This window comes from Phocoena sinus, chromosome 16 (genome assembly GCF_008692025.1).
Source record: "Phocoena sinus isolate mPhoSin1 chromosome 16, mPhoSin1.pri, whole genome shotgun sequence".
In the NCBI taxonomy this organism is placed as follows: Eukaryota; Metazoa; Chordata; class Mammalia; order Artiodactyla; family Phocoenidae; genus Phocoena; species Phocoena sinus.
Window position 1 is genome coordinate 3133979 of NC_045778.1, and position 12533 is coordinate 3146511.

Here is a 12533-nt window from a genome sequence, read left to right on the forward strand (position 1 = left end):
CCCATGCTGAGTGCTGAAGTGCTGTCTGGTGCTCCAAAGGGCAAGAAGGCTGTGATGTGTGCTCTGGAGAAAACACTATGTGTTTGTTAGATAAGATTGTTCAGGCGTTCACTGTGGTGCTGTGGCTGTGTAACATTCATTCAATGTTAATGAATCAGCAAGATATATCAGGTAAGGTGTCCTTAAACAGAAATGCACGGAAGACGAGGTTATGTACTGATTAACTGATGAAAATGTTATGTTCCAGAAGCCCTCAGGAACCTAATCCTATATTTCCCCTTAGGAGAAATGGTTCAGCATTTGCTAATTCAGTGTTTGCGGCAACTTCATAGAACATCACTGCTGTGAATAAGAAGAATTGAGAGTATTATAGAACAATCCCTTTGGCAGAGTTGTGGTCAACGGATTGGAGGGTTTGTTGCTTGCTGTCCTTTTCAGACTATCAGAGCAGTTCATCTGAAAAGATGAAGGACGTAACCAAGGTCGTAGTGGTGAGGATCTATTCATTCATTTGTTCTTTCATTCAGTACCTATGTCTTGAACACCTATTATACGAGAGATAGAGCAGAGCACAGGCGGACCAGGCGCCTTCATCGTTGGGTGGAGTGAGGTGGTCAGACCGCCAGGTATCAGTGACCGACTAGGTCTGAGGCAGGAAAGAGAAGCAAGGGGAGCCCAGCTGTCTGCTGGGCAGGTGAAAGGTGCTGATTCTCCCAAAGAAAAGGAACGCGAGGAGCAGGAATAGTCTTTGAAGGAGACAGTGAAGAAGTTGGTTGGATACATATTGAGTTTCGAGGTATAGGGGACGCTTCCAATTAGAAGACCAGTGGCAGGTAAATATACGGGCCTAGAAATCAAGAAAGCAGTCACTGCCCCCTGTCCTTCCCAAGGTGGGCTCCAGGCAAAGTTATGAAGTAGACGAAGCCCTCTCAGTGCTTGCCTTATTCTTGGAGCCTCTGCCCTTTGGGTAATCTCTTCCCATTATGTATCCTGATACTCAGGACATTTGCCTCCACTGGATGCCCACCCTACCCCCCTGGGGCCTCCTTTCCTGCTCCTTTGGGCCCAGCTCCCTTCTCTTCCATATCCTTAGCCGACTTACTTCATCCCTTGATTTATAGTCAGTTTCTGGTTCCTCAAGTGCAACCATCCACCCACCAGATCTCCAGTCAAGTTTTAAAAGCAGTCCTGAATGGGAGCAGAAGTTCTAGGCAGTTGCCCGAAACCCACTCTATTTTTCCTGTCTGGGTGTTCGACAAGCTGGTCTCCCTAGGGGCTGGACACCGGTTTCCATACCTGGCTCTGGCTCCCCTTGGTGCCTTGGCTTTGTGTCCTTGCCTCGGGTAAGAAGCTTCCTGTTTCACGTCTGTCTTCTAACCAGGTCACTTCCTAGGCCTGCCCGAGGAGGATTGCAGAGACGGTTCTTCTAGGTGTCAGTTTATCTTGTAAACTAATGCTCTTGGGGAACAAGTGGCCCTGAGGAGTCCAATTTATTCATTGTTTTTATACATGTTTCATCTCCTTTATCAGATTTAAGCTACCTGTTGGCAGAGGTTGTGCTCTGCTCAGCATTGAATCATCCTCAGCATCAAACACAGGGCAAAGCACTTGGGAGGTACTGAAAAAAGATTTGTGGAATCAGTACTCCAAGTGGGGACTTCAGAGCAAATAAGGAGGGATATCGTGGCAGGTAGAGTGGTAAGAGGATGCTTTGGTAACAAGCAAGACTTTTCTTTATCCCTTAAATTGCCCCCTCTAGGCCACTACGAATTTTCCTCATGAAGCAGGGGCTTTTTTTTTTTTTTTTTTTTTTGCGGTACGCGGGCCTCTCACTGTTGTGGCCTCTCCTGTTGCGGAGCACAGGCTCCGGACGCGCAGGCTCAGCGGCCATGGCTCACGGGCCCAGCCGCTCCGCGGCATGTGGGATCTTCCCGGACCGGGGCACGAACCCATGTCCCCTGCATCGGCAGGCAGACTCTCAACCACTGCACCACCAGGGAAGCCCGAAGCAGGGGCTTTGATATCTTATCCCCAGGGCTGGGTGAAAACCTGGCATATGGTGGGCATTCAATAATTATTTGTTGAATAAATTATCCCTCAGTTTTGCTCTGTATCTCTCCCAGGTTTTGTGAGGGATACAAAGAGGTTATGCATCAGTTCCACACTCACCAAATTTCTAATCCAGAATATGTGCAATCTCCTTTGGGAGATGAGGGCTCTAACTTCAAAAATTTGTCTGAGGACTTCTGACTCTGGCCGTATGGTGTCACCGGTACCAGAGTTGCTCTCCCACCTTAATCAACTAGAAAACAGAACAAAACCTAGGAGAGAGCTGTTTTTGGCTACTGGATAACAGGCAACAAGGGACTGTGGTCCCTGAGAGAGTGATCACAAATAAGAGAGTCCTGTGGTTGCCCTGGCTTTCCATCCAGAGGCACTTCCAGAATCCCAGCAGAGTGGGGAAGGCTCAATCCCGAAGAGACGGAGATGGGTATGTGGAGAGACAGAGGCAGCTGGAACTCATCGGGCAGAACATGGAGAGGAGAGAGCTATGCAAAGTGGTCCAGAAATCCGTGTGGGGCTACCCTGAAGCCTTTGCTGAACACCTGGCTGCCCAGGCATGGGATGTGATGACAAAGAACAATCGTCAGACCTCCCACAGGGCTGGGAGATGCTGAGATCTGACAGCCAGAGGGGAGAGACTGGGTGAACACCCAGCGTCAGCAGGCAGTGGAGAAACCAGAGACTGACTTCTCAGTAATGGGGCTCTACTACCTCTAGGTAAAGGCATTTGTTGTATTTAAATAAACCCACCTTCTAAGCATTGGCTTACTTCTTAGGACCATGAAAAGTCCTCGTTCTATTTTTCTTAATGTTTGTATACATAGCTTAACTATTTTCTACATGCCTGGATCCCACAGAGACACCCTGGCACCATCAGTTTGAGGCTTAAAGTTGGAAGTTTAGGCATTTTATTAGGAATATTTACAAAATTAGAGCCTACCATCAAAAGAAGATTAATTTTAATAACTTTTCTCTGTGTAGCACTGTATGCTTTCTTTTTAAAGTATAGAGCATATAATGCAAATTAAGTGTTATTTTTTTAAAGTGTACATTATAGATAACACAAAGAAGAAAATCAGATGGCCTATGATGCCACCACTGACAGATAACAGTTCTTTGTACTGTGTCCCTTTTAAAGAGTACTTTATCATACATTGTCTCAGCTGATTAAGCAGATGGAGTGCATATTATTATCCACATTTTACAGATAAAATTAAGTGGCTTGCATAAAGACACTCTGCTTAACGGCCAGGAAGCCAGACCTGGGCTCAGATACTCTGACTGTAGATGCTTCTAGTCCCTGGGAGTTGAAGTTCCCAATGAACTATTCCCAAAACAATCTTCAGTTCGCTTTTCCATTAAGGTGGAAAAGAGGCCAGGAAAACAGTTCAACTGTAACCAGCAAATAAACTTTTTAGGCTTAAATATTTAAGGGAAACCTTTCAGGAAAGTGAAGAGAAATGCATTCAGAAGAAATGCACTGAGACTCATCTTTCCCTGAGTCCAAGAAAGAGGCTGGGTTTCATTTCACTTTCGGGTAGCAGATTTTATGAGAGAGAGGAGGCAATCCTAATTTATATATCACACACTAGGTGAGAGAGCAAGGTAACCCAGATCGAGAATTACACTGGGATAATTTGAGGATGCAACTAAGAGGGGGGAAAGCCTGAAATTTAAATTGTCATTTTGTAAATCAAAGAAGAATAAAGAATTCTCCCATTTCTCCAATCTGCTGTTTTTTTAAAAGCTGATTCCTCAGTGAATCTATCCTTCTTAAAATCATTCATCCAGGGGCTTCCCTGGTGGTGTAGTGGTTAAGGATCTGCCTGCCAATGCAGGGGACACGGGTTTGAGCCCTGGTCTGGGAAGATCCCACATGCTGCAGAGCAACTAAGCCCGTGTGCTACAACTACTGAAGCCTGCGCCCCTGGAGCCCACGCTCCTCAACAAGAGAAGCCACCGCAATGAGAAACCCACGCTCGCCTCAATTAGAGAAAGCCCGCTGGCAGCAATGAAGACCCAACGCAGCCAAAAATAAATAAATAAGTAAATAAAAAAATTTTAAAAAAAGATTATAAAAAAAAAAAAAAAAAAAATCATTCATCCAGTTTTATTTCAGTCTTCCTTGCCTTTGAAAGCAGCATGGGGAATTCCATGCAGCCTAACTCCTTCCCAGACTTGGGCTAGTCCTTTTAGGTACTTAGCACCCAAAACGGTTTCTCAGATTGTAAGGTTGCCCTACCAGCCAGAGTGAGTTAGTAGCAGAGTAACTCAAATTCACACAGGAGGCAAAAAGGTTTGCCTTTGGCCTCATCCTCACCCTCTTTGCCAATCCTATTTTAAGAGAAATTTTCTGCTTAAACAAAAAAACAACAAGCAAACTAACAAATGCCAGCAGCTTTACACTAGGTTCAACGTTTACATCCCTGTTGGCGCCGTGGTTAAGAATCCGCCTGCCAAGGCAGGGGACACGGGTTCAAGCCCTGGTCCAGGAAGATCCCACATGCCACGGAGCAACTAAGCCTGTGCGCCACAACTACTGAGCCTGTGCTCTAGAGCCCACAAGCCACAACTACTGAGCCCGTGAGCCACAGCTACTGAAGCTTGCGTGCCTAGAGCCCATGCTCTGCAACAAGAGAAGCCATCCTCGTGAGAAGCCCGCGCACCGCAACAAAGAGTAGCCCCTGTTTGCCACAACTAGAAAAAGCCCGTGTGCAGTAACGAAGACCCAGCACAGCCAAAGATAAATAAATAAATAAGTTCATAAAAAAAAAAAACTTATAAAAAAAGAGGAACATGGGATGGGTCACCAACACTTGGACAAGGTGGGTGGTCTTCACTCTGGTTCAGGGCCCCCATGCCTCACTCTGTTCTTCTCAAATATGCTCCCATTCGTAACTGGGTTTTCTGCTGAGGGTAAGAGTCCTTTTTGTTTCCAAAACATTCCAAAATCATGGACTGCCCAAAATGCATATTTACTCTCTATGCGTACATTAACCCTCTTATCTGGAGCTATCTGGCAAGACCTGGTGAGCACAGTGAATTCTGCCATCGGGGCAGATTTTGCAGCTGTCAAGAGACCATGTTTTAGAGACAGAGTGAATTTGTTACAGGATATTTTCTTGGTTCAGTCAGATGATATGGCCCATCAACCAACAAGATTGAGTCTGCTTTTTGCTAAAATTTCTGATAAATCTATTCATTCATGAACAGAGGTTAGAGGATTATGAGTTTCCCCTTCAAGTAACAGAAAACGAGTACCGGGTTTCAAGGTATTATAATGATGAATGGAAATAGGTAAGGGGGGAAGGAACAGGATTTCATAGGAGGTAAGCCTACATGCTGAGAAATGTGTATTTTCAATGAATAACAAAGATTGTCCAGCAGGAAGGACCATCGAATTTAAAAGAGATCCTAAAACCAGAACAAACTTGGAAGACTCACACTTCCCAATTTTAAAACCTTCTACAGGGACTTCCCTCGTGGCGCAGTGGTTAAGAATCTGCCTGCCAAGACAGGGGACACGGGTTCAAGCCCTGGTCCAGGAAGATCCCACATGCCACAGAGCAACTAAGCCCATGCATCACAACTACTGAGCCTGCGCTCTAGAGCCTGCGAGCCACAACTACTGAGCCTGCCTGGCACAGGAGCCGCAACTACTGAGCCCGCGTACCACAACTACTGTAGCCCGCGTGCCTAGAGCCCATACTCCACAACAAGAGAAGCCACTGCAGTGAGAAGCCTGCACACCTCAACAAAGAATAGCCCCTGCTCGCCGCAACTAGAGAAAGCCCACACACAGCAACGAAGACCAAACGCAACCAAAAATAAATAAGTAAATAAATAAAATTAAAAATGAAACCTTCTACAAAGCTCCAATAACAGATGAATAGATAAAGAAGGTGTGGTACATATATACAATGGAATATTACTCAGCCATAAAAAGGAACGAAATTGGGTCATTTGTAGAGATGTGGATGGACCTAGAGTCTGTCATACAGCGTGAAGCAAGCCAGAAAGAGAAAAACAAATATCGTATATTAATGCATATATGTGTAATCTAGAAGAACGGTACAGATGAACATATTTGCAGAGCAGGAATAGAGACGTAGACACAGAGAACGGACGTGTGGACACAGTGGGGGAAGGGGAGGGTGGGACTAATTGGGAGATTAGGTTTGACATAAATACACCACCATGTGTAAAATAGATATCTAGTGGGAACCTGCTGTACAGCACAGGGAGCTCAGCTTGGTGTTCTGTGATGACCTAGATGGGTGGGATGTGGGGTGGGAGGGAGGGGATATATGTATACATACAGCTGATTCACTTCACTGTACAGCAGAAACTAACACAGCGTTGTAAAGCAATTATACTCCAATAAAAAACAAAAACAAAAAAAACCCCACTGTGGAACTGGTATAGGGTCAGACATATAGATCAATGAAATAGAATTGAGAGCCCAGAAATCAACCATCTCATCCATGGTCAACTGATTTTCCACAAGGGTGCCAAGACCATTTAATGAAGACAGAACAGTCTCTTCAACAAATGGTACTGAGAAAACTGGATAGCCACATGCAAAAGAATGAAGTTGGGCCCTTACCTTACACCAAATATAAAAGTTAACTCAAAATGGATCAAAGAAAATAATAAGTTGGTCAAAGACTTAAATTTAAGAGCAAAACTACAACACTCTTAGAAGAAAGCATAGGGAAGATCTTTTTTTTTTTTTTTTGGCCATGCCGCCTGCATGTGGAATCTTAGTTCCCCAACTAGGAATTGAACCCGCACCCCCTACATTGGAAGCGCAGAGTCTTAACCATTGGACCGCCAGCGAAGTCCCAGGGAAGATATTCATGACTTTTGCAGTGTGTTCTTAAGTTTGACACCAAAAGCACAAGCAACAAAAGAAAAGAAATGAATTGGACTTCATCAAAACTAAAACTTTTGTGCATCAAAGGACACTACCAGGAAAGCTAAAAGACAGCCCAAAGAATGGAAGAAAATATTTGCAAATCATATATGTGAAAAGGTTTAATATTCAGAATATATAAAGAACTCCTGCCTTTCAACAACAAAAGGACAAAAAGTCCCGTTTTAAAATGGGCAAAGTACTTGAGTAAACAGTTCTCCAAAGAAGATACACAAGTGGGAAATTATATGAAAAGATGCTAGATACCATTAGTCAATAGGGAAATGCAAATCTAAACCACAATGAGCTACCACTTCACACTAACTATGACAGCTATAATTTAAAGAAAGACATAAGTGTTAGCAAGGATGTAGAGAAGTTGCAACCCTCATACATTGCTGATCAGAATGTAAATCTGTGCAGCCTCTGTGAAAAAAAAGTTTGGTGGTTCCTCAGAAAGTTAAACAGAATTACCATATGAGCCAGCAATTCCTGGGTATTCACCCCAAAGAATTGAAATCAGGGACCTAATCGGTACACAAGCCTGTACATCGATGTTCATAGCAGCATTATTCACAATAACCCCAAATAGAAACAACAAATGTATCCATAAATAGATGAATAAATAAACAAAATGTATTTACAACAGAATATTATTCAGTCATAAAAAGAAATGAGATTCTAATATATTCTACAACATAGATGAACCATGAAAAAGTTACGCTAGGTGAAATAAGGGCAAATATTGTATGATTCCACTTATGTAAAATATCTAAATCATAGGGACAGAAAGCAGATTAAAGGTTACCAGGGACTGTGGGTAGAGGAAACGCTAACGGTTAGAGTTTCTGTTTGGAAAGATGAAAGGTTGGTGAAAGAGTATTTAGAAATAAATAGCGGTGATGATTGCACAAAATAATGACTGTGATATTAATTACCCCTGAATTTAAAAATGGTTAAAATGGAAAATTTTATGTTATATACATTTATTTTACACAACTAAAAACGTACACACAAGTTTGGCTAATTGGGCTGCTGTGGCTATTACACTTAGGTGGCTTAGCTTTGCCACTGGATCGAGAGAGACTGCAGTAAGTTATTGGCCTCTGATGAGCCTCATGAAGGTGAGTCTCCTATACAAGTATGTAGAAAGGCTTATGGTAATTAGGAAGGCCCAGACTGGGAGATGGTTGAAGTGCTAATTTTAACTCATAAAAGGACCATTCATGTGTAGAGTCCCAGGGAAAAGATTTGGTTACCAAACACTTGGTAAAGTCATATGGTAGCAAGGCAATTTCAGGGAAGCCGGAAACCATAGCTCACAGCAGCCAGTGAGACCCAGGAATTCTCTTTTTTTTTTTTTTTTTTTTAATTGAAGTATAATCGATCAGGAATCCTCTTAATTGTCTCTTAGTTACTGGCCTGGGAAAGTTTTGAAGGTCCTGCCTTGTGTCAGGAGTAAGGGATTTACCTCCTTGGGAAAAAACATGTCCTAGGAAATGAACTTTGACAAAATTGTAACTTCTCTTTGGAAATCTACCCCTTTCTGAGCTATAACACTGAGATAGATGGAATCGGTCTTAGAGCTCACCTCATCGTCAGAACACAACAGAAGGTCATCACGTACTGGATAGAGTAGAGCCATAGGGAAATGGAGGGTCCTCGAGGCCCTGGCTGAAGACCTGTGAAAAGTTGGAGGGGCACCCTAAACTCCTGGGGCATAATGTTCATTTCCCAGGGGAATGTAAGCAAGTGTTGACTTCCCAACTAAAGAGAGGCTGAGGAAAGTAGAATGCAAATCTACAACTGTTAGATATGCAGCCTCAGGAGGCACCACTATGAAACTAGATGTGGGTTTGATACTACAGGGAAGCGAGGAACGTCTATTCTATTTATGGCCCTGAGTCCTGAATGCATCTCTATCTTAGCCCATTGGACTTTTTGGCAGGGAGGATAGGAGCATTACGTGGACCGGTACAAGCTTTTTCTCTGTTAGGCTTTTTATTTTTATTTTTAAAATTATTTATTTCTTTTGTTGCACCAGGTCTTAGCTGCAGCTCCAGAGCTCCTTTAGTTGCAGCTCTCCAGCTGCTTAGTTGTGGCATGCGAACCCTTAGTTGCAGCATGCATGTGGGATCTAGTTCCCTGACCAGGGATTAAACCCAGGTCCCCTGCATTGGGAGTGCAGGGTCTTATCCACTGTGCCACCGGGGAAGTCCCTCTGTTAGGCTTTTTTTTTTTTTTAATTATTTATTTATTTATGGCTGTGTTGGGCCTTCCCTGCTGCATGCGGGCTTTCTCTAGCTGTGGAGAGCAGAAGCTACTGTTCGTTGCCAGGGCATGTGGGATCTTCCCAGGCCAGGGCTTAAACCCGTGTCCCCTGCATTGGCAGGCAGATTCCTAACCACCACGCCACCAGGGAAGTCCCCTCTGTTAGGCTTTTTAACAATTGGTTTCAGTCCCTCTTTAGCTTCCGGTTTAACAGGATACTGTGGCATTTGGACAGAGATTTAGATAAATCAGTCTGAACCTTAATTGTTTTAGCTCCTAAATCCTGCCTGTATCTAAAATATTGGGGGGGACCTACCTGGTGGTCCAGTGGTTGGGACTTCGCCTTCCAATGCGAGGGGTGTGGGTTCGATCCCTGGCTGGGGATCTAGGATCCCACATGCCTGAGAGCCAAAGGACCAAAACAGGGAGCAGAGGCAGCATTGTGACAGATTCAATAAAGACTTTGAAGATGGTCAACATCAAAAAAAAAAAATCTTTAATAAAAAAATTTTTTTTGGACCTCCTTGGTATTTTGGGCTTGACTCAGATACTAGAGTAACAGTGAATCAACATCCAAATTAGCTATGATCTCATTGTGGATAGGGGAGTTTTGGGGGATTCAAGGAAGACAGCCCCTGGAGAACATTTAATCTGGCATTTGCACGGTAAACCCCTCCCTATCAAGTTATGTCAACAGCTGTCGTGTTGGGAGGAGGAAAGACTGTTCCTTGGTTACAGGTCTGAGGGAGACATTTTGGCACTGGGAACCTTTGGGGGTTATTAGAGATCCCACCAGGTGACTAGTTGTTGACTCTAAGACAGTGGTAGCTTTAAAGTTTATATATAGCACCTGAATTAATTAAAAATTGCCAATGTTGTCTGTTAATATTCAGAGAAATTTCTCCTTCTGATTTAAGGGTAAAACAGAAAATTAGGTGTCTACTTTCCCCTTGGAGCACTTTAGCTGGTCACTCACTTCATTTTTGCCCCTTTAGTTTCTTAGCTAATGCAGAACAACTGTTTTTCTTTTTTTGTTTTCCCACATCTTTATTGGAGTATAATTGCTTTACAGTGTTGTGTTAGTATCTGCTGTACAACAAAGTGAATCAGCTATACGTATACATATATCCCCATATCCCCTCCACCCTCCCTATCCCACCCCTCTAGGTGGACACAAAGCACCGAGCTGATCTCCCTGTGCTATGTGGTTGCTTCCCACTAGCCATCCATTTTACATTTGGTAGTGTATATATGTCAGTGCCACTCTCTCACTTCGTCCCAGCTTCCCCTTCCCTGCCTGTGTCCTCAAGTCCGTTCTCTACGTCTGCGTCTTTATTCCTGCCCTGCCACTAGGTTCATCAGTACCACTCTTTTAGATTCCATATATATGCGTTAGCATATGGTATTTGTTTTTCTCTTTCTGGCCTACTTCACTCTGACAGACTCTAGGTCCATCCACCTCACTACAAATAACTCAATTTCAGAACAAATGTTTTTCTAACGTCCTTTCAAGAAGTGTCTTTGCCTAAGACGCCCTCCTTTGGAGATTAATGACTAGGGGAGCATCTAGCTATTTTTTCGTAATACCACGGATTGGCCACCTTTTCATGCCAAGAGGCAGACAGTGAACGTTTTGGACTTTGCAGGCCATACATCTCTGTTGCAACTGTTTAACTCCGAGGTTGTGAAAGCAGCCAGGGACAGTGTGTAAACAAATGAGGGTGGCTGTGTTCCATCAAAGTTTTATTTGCAGAAACAGGCAGAGGGTCAGAATTCACCCATGGGCTGTAGTTTACTGAAACTTTTGTGAGATCATGAGTTTATTCTGAGCCTTATTGTTTCTTTTGGAGCTCTCAGCAAAGAGCTGGAGGTCTGGCAATGGGGCTCTTTCCCATTGTAGCTTTTACTTGTAAATCCCTTATTTCTGGATTAAGACCATTTACAAAAAGTGAGGTCACATCTGCTTAAGGATCTACTTCAGAATGCTATCTATAGGTGGAAAAGAGCCTGTTCCTGATTTCTCCAATGGATCATCTTTTTTTTTTGCTTGCAGGACTGAATCAGAGCTCAACCTGTTTTCACGGGAAAGAGCTGGGGAGAGCTTCTAAAAAACCTTGTTCAACATGCACAACTTTTCTAAATTCCTCTGGTTTCCTCTGCCATTTTAAGTCATCCTGTATCTTCCCATTCTGCCTTTCCAACCTTTTTTTTTTTTTTTTTTCCAGCTGAGGTTCCTACTAATATATGAACTAAATGGTATAGATCTGTGAGTTTGGGATTCCATGTCCTAAGACTATTTTAAACTCTGTAAATTTCTCTCCATCCTGTCTAATTTCTCCAAAGACTTTGGAAAAACTTTGACAATGGCTCTCAGCTCACAGCAAGAACAGGGCTTAACAGCAGCCATAAGGAGTTTTCTCTGTCCTGAGGAGGATTTAAATTGAAAAGATAATTGAACTTTGAAGTTTCTGGCTATTTAAGAAGGAAGAGGGGCAGATTGAGGTGAGGTGGGGACAGAAAAGATAGAGGAGCATAGAGTGGAGAGAGAGGAATGGAAATAAGAAAGGCTATTAGATTTTAGTTGTGATTAAGGGATTATAAAGGAGACACAGTTTTATGTTGTTCACATTTTTCTTTGCCATGGCCAAGGAATCTCTAAAGGAAGCAGTTTTAAGATTAGAATTTCTTTTGGATACTTTCTTATACCAATCCAAAAAATGTAGAATATTGGATGTTTGGCAATGCTTCTAAAGTGTCTCTTAAATAAATAATTTTTTGTTCTAAAGTATCTCTTCACTAAATAATTTTATTCCCATCAAAAGTTCCCTGAGTGTGGCTACTATAATGCCAAATCATCCTTGGTGAAATTACGCCATTTAGGAAGGCAAGTACACGAATTTGAGTTACAGCATAAATACAGATAAGAGGTAGGAATATGGCCTAGAGGGGGATGTGCCCACAGACTGAGACGACTTCTTCAGAGTCTTGGAATAATTTTTCCAAACTATCACTTACACTTCTGTGTCTCCACTTCCCCAAGCTACTGGCTGAGCTGTAAAACCGCAAACCCAACCTACTTGCCGTTCGCAGAGGGTAAAGGTTTGGGAGATCTCTCCCAGAACCAGACTCTCAAGGAGAAAGAAAGGTAGGACTGAGGAAAGTTCTCATAAGAAATTAATACAAAAGCCGCTTTATTGAGGTATGGGTTATACATTATAAAATTAATCCATTTTATTTTATTTTTATTTATTTTTATTTTTATTTTTTTGCTGTATGCGGGCCT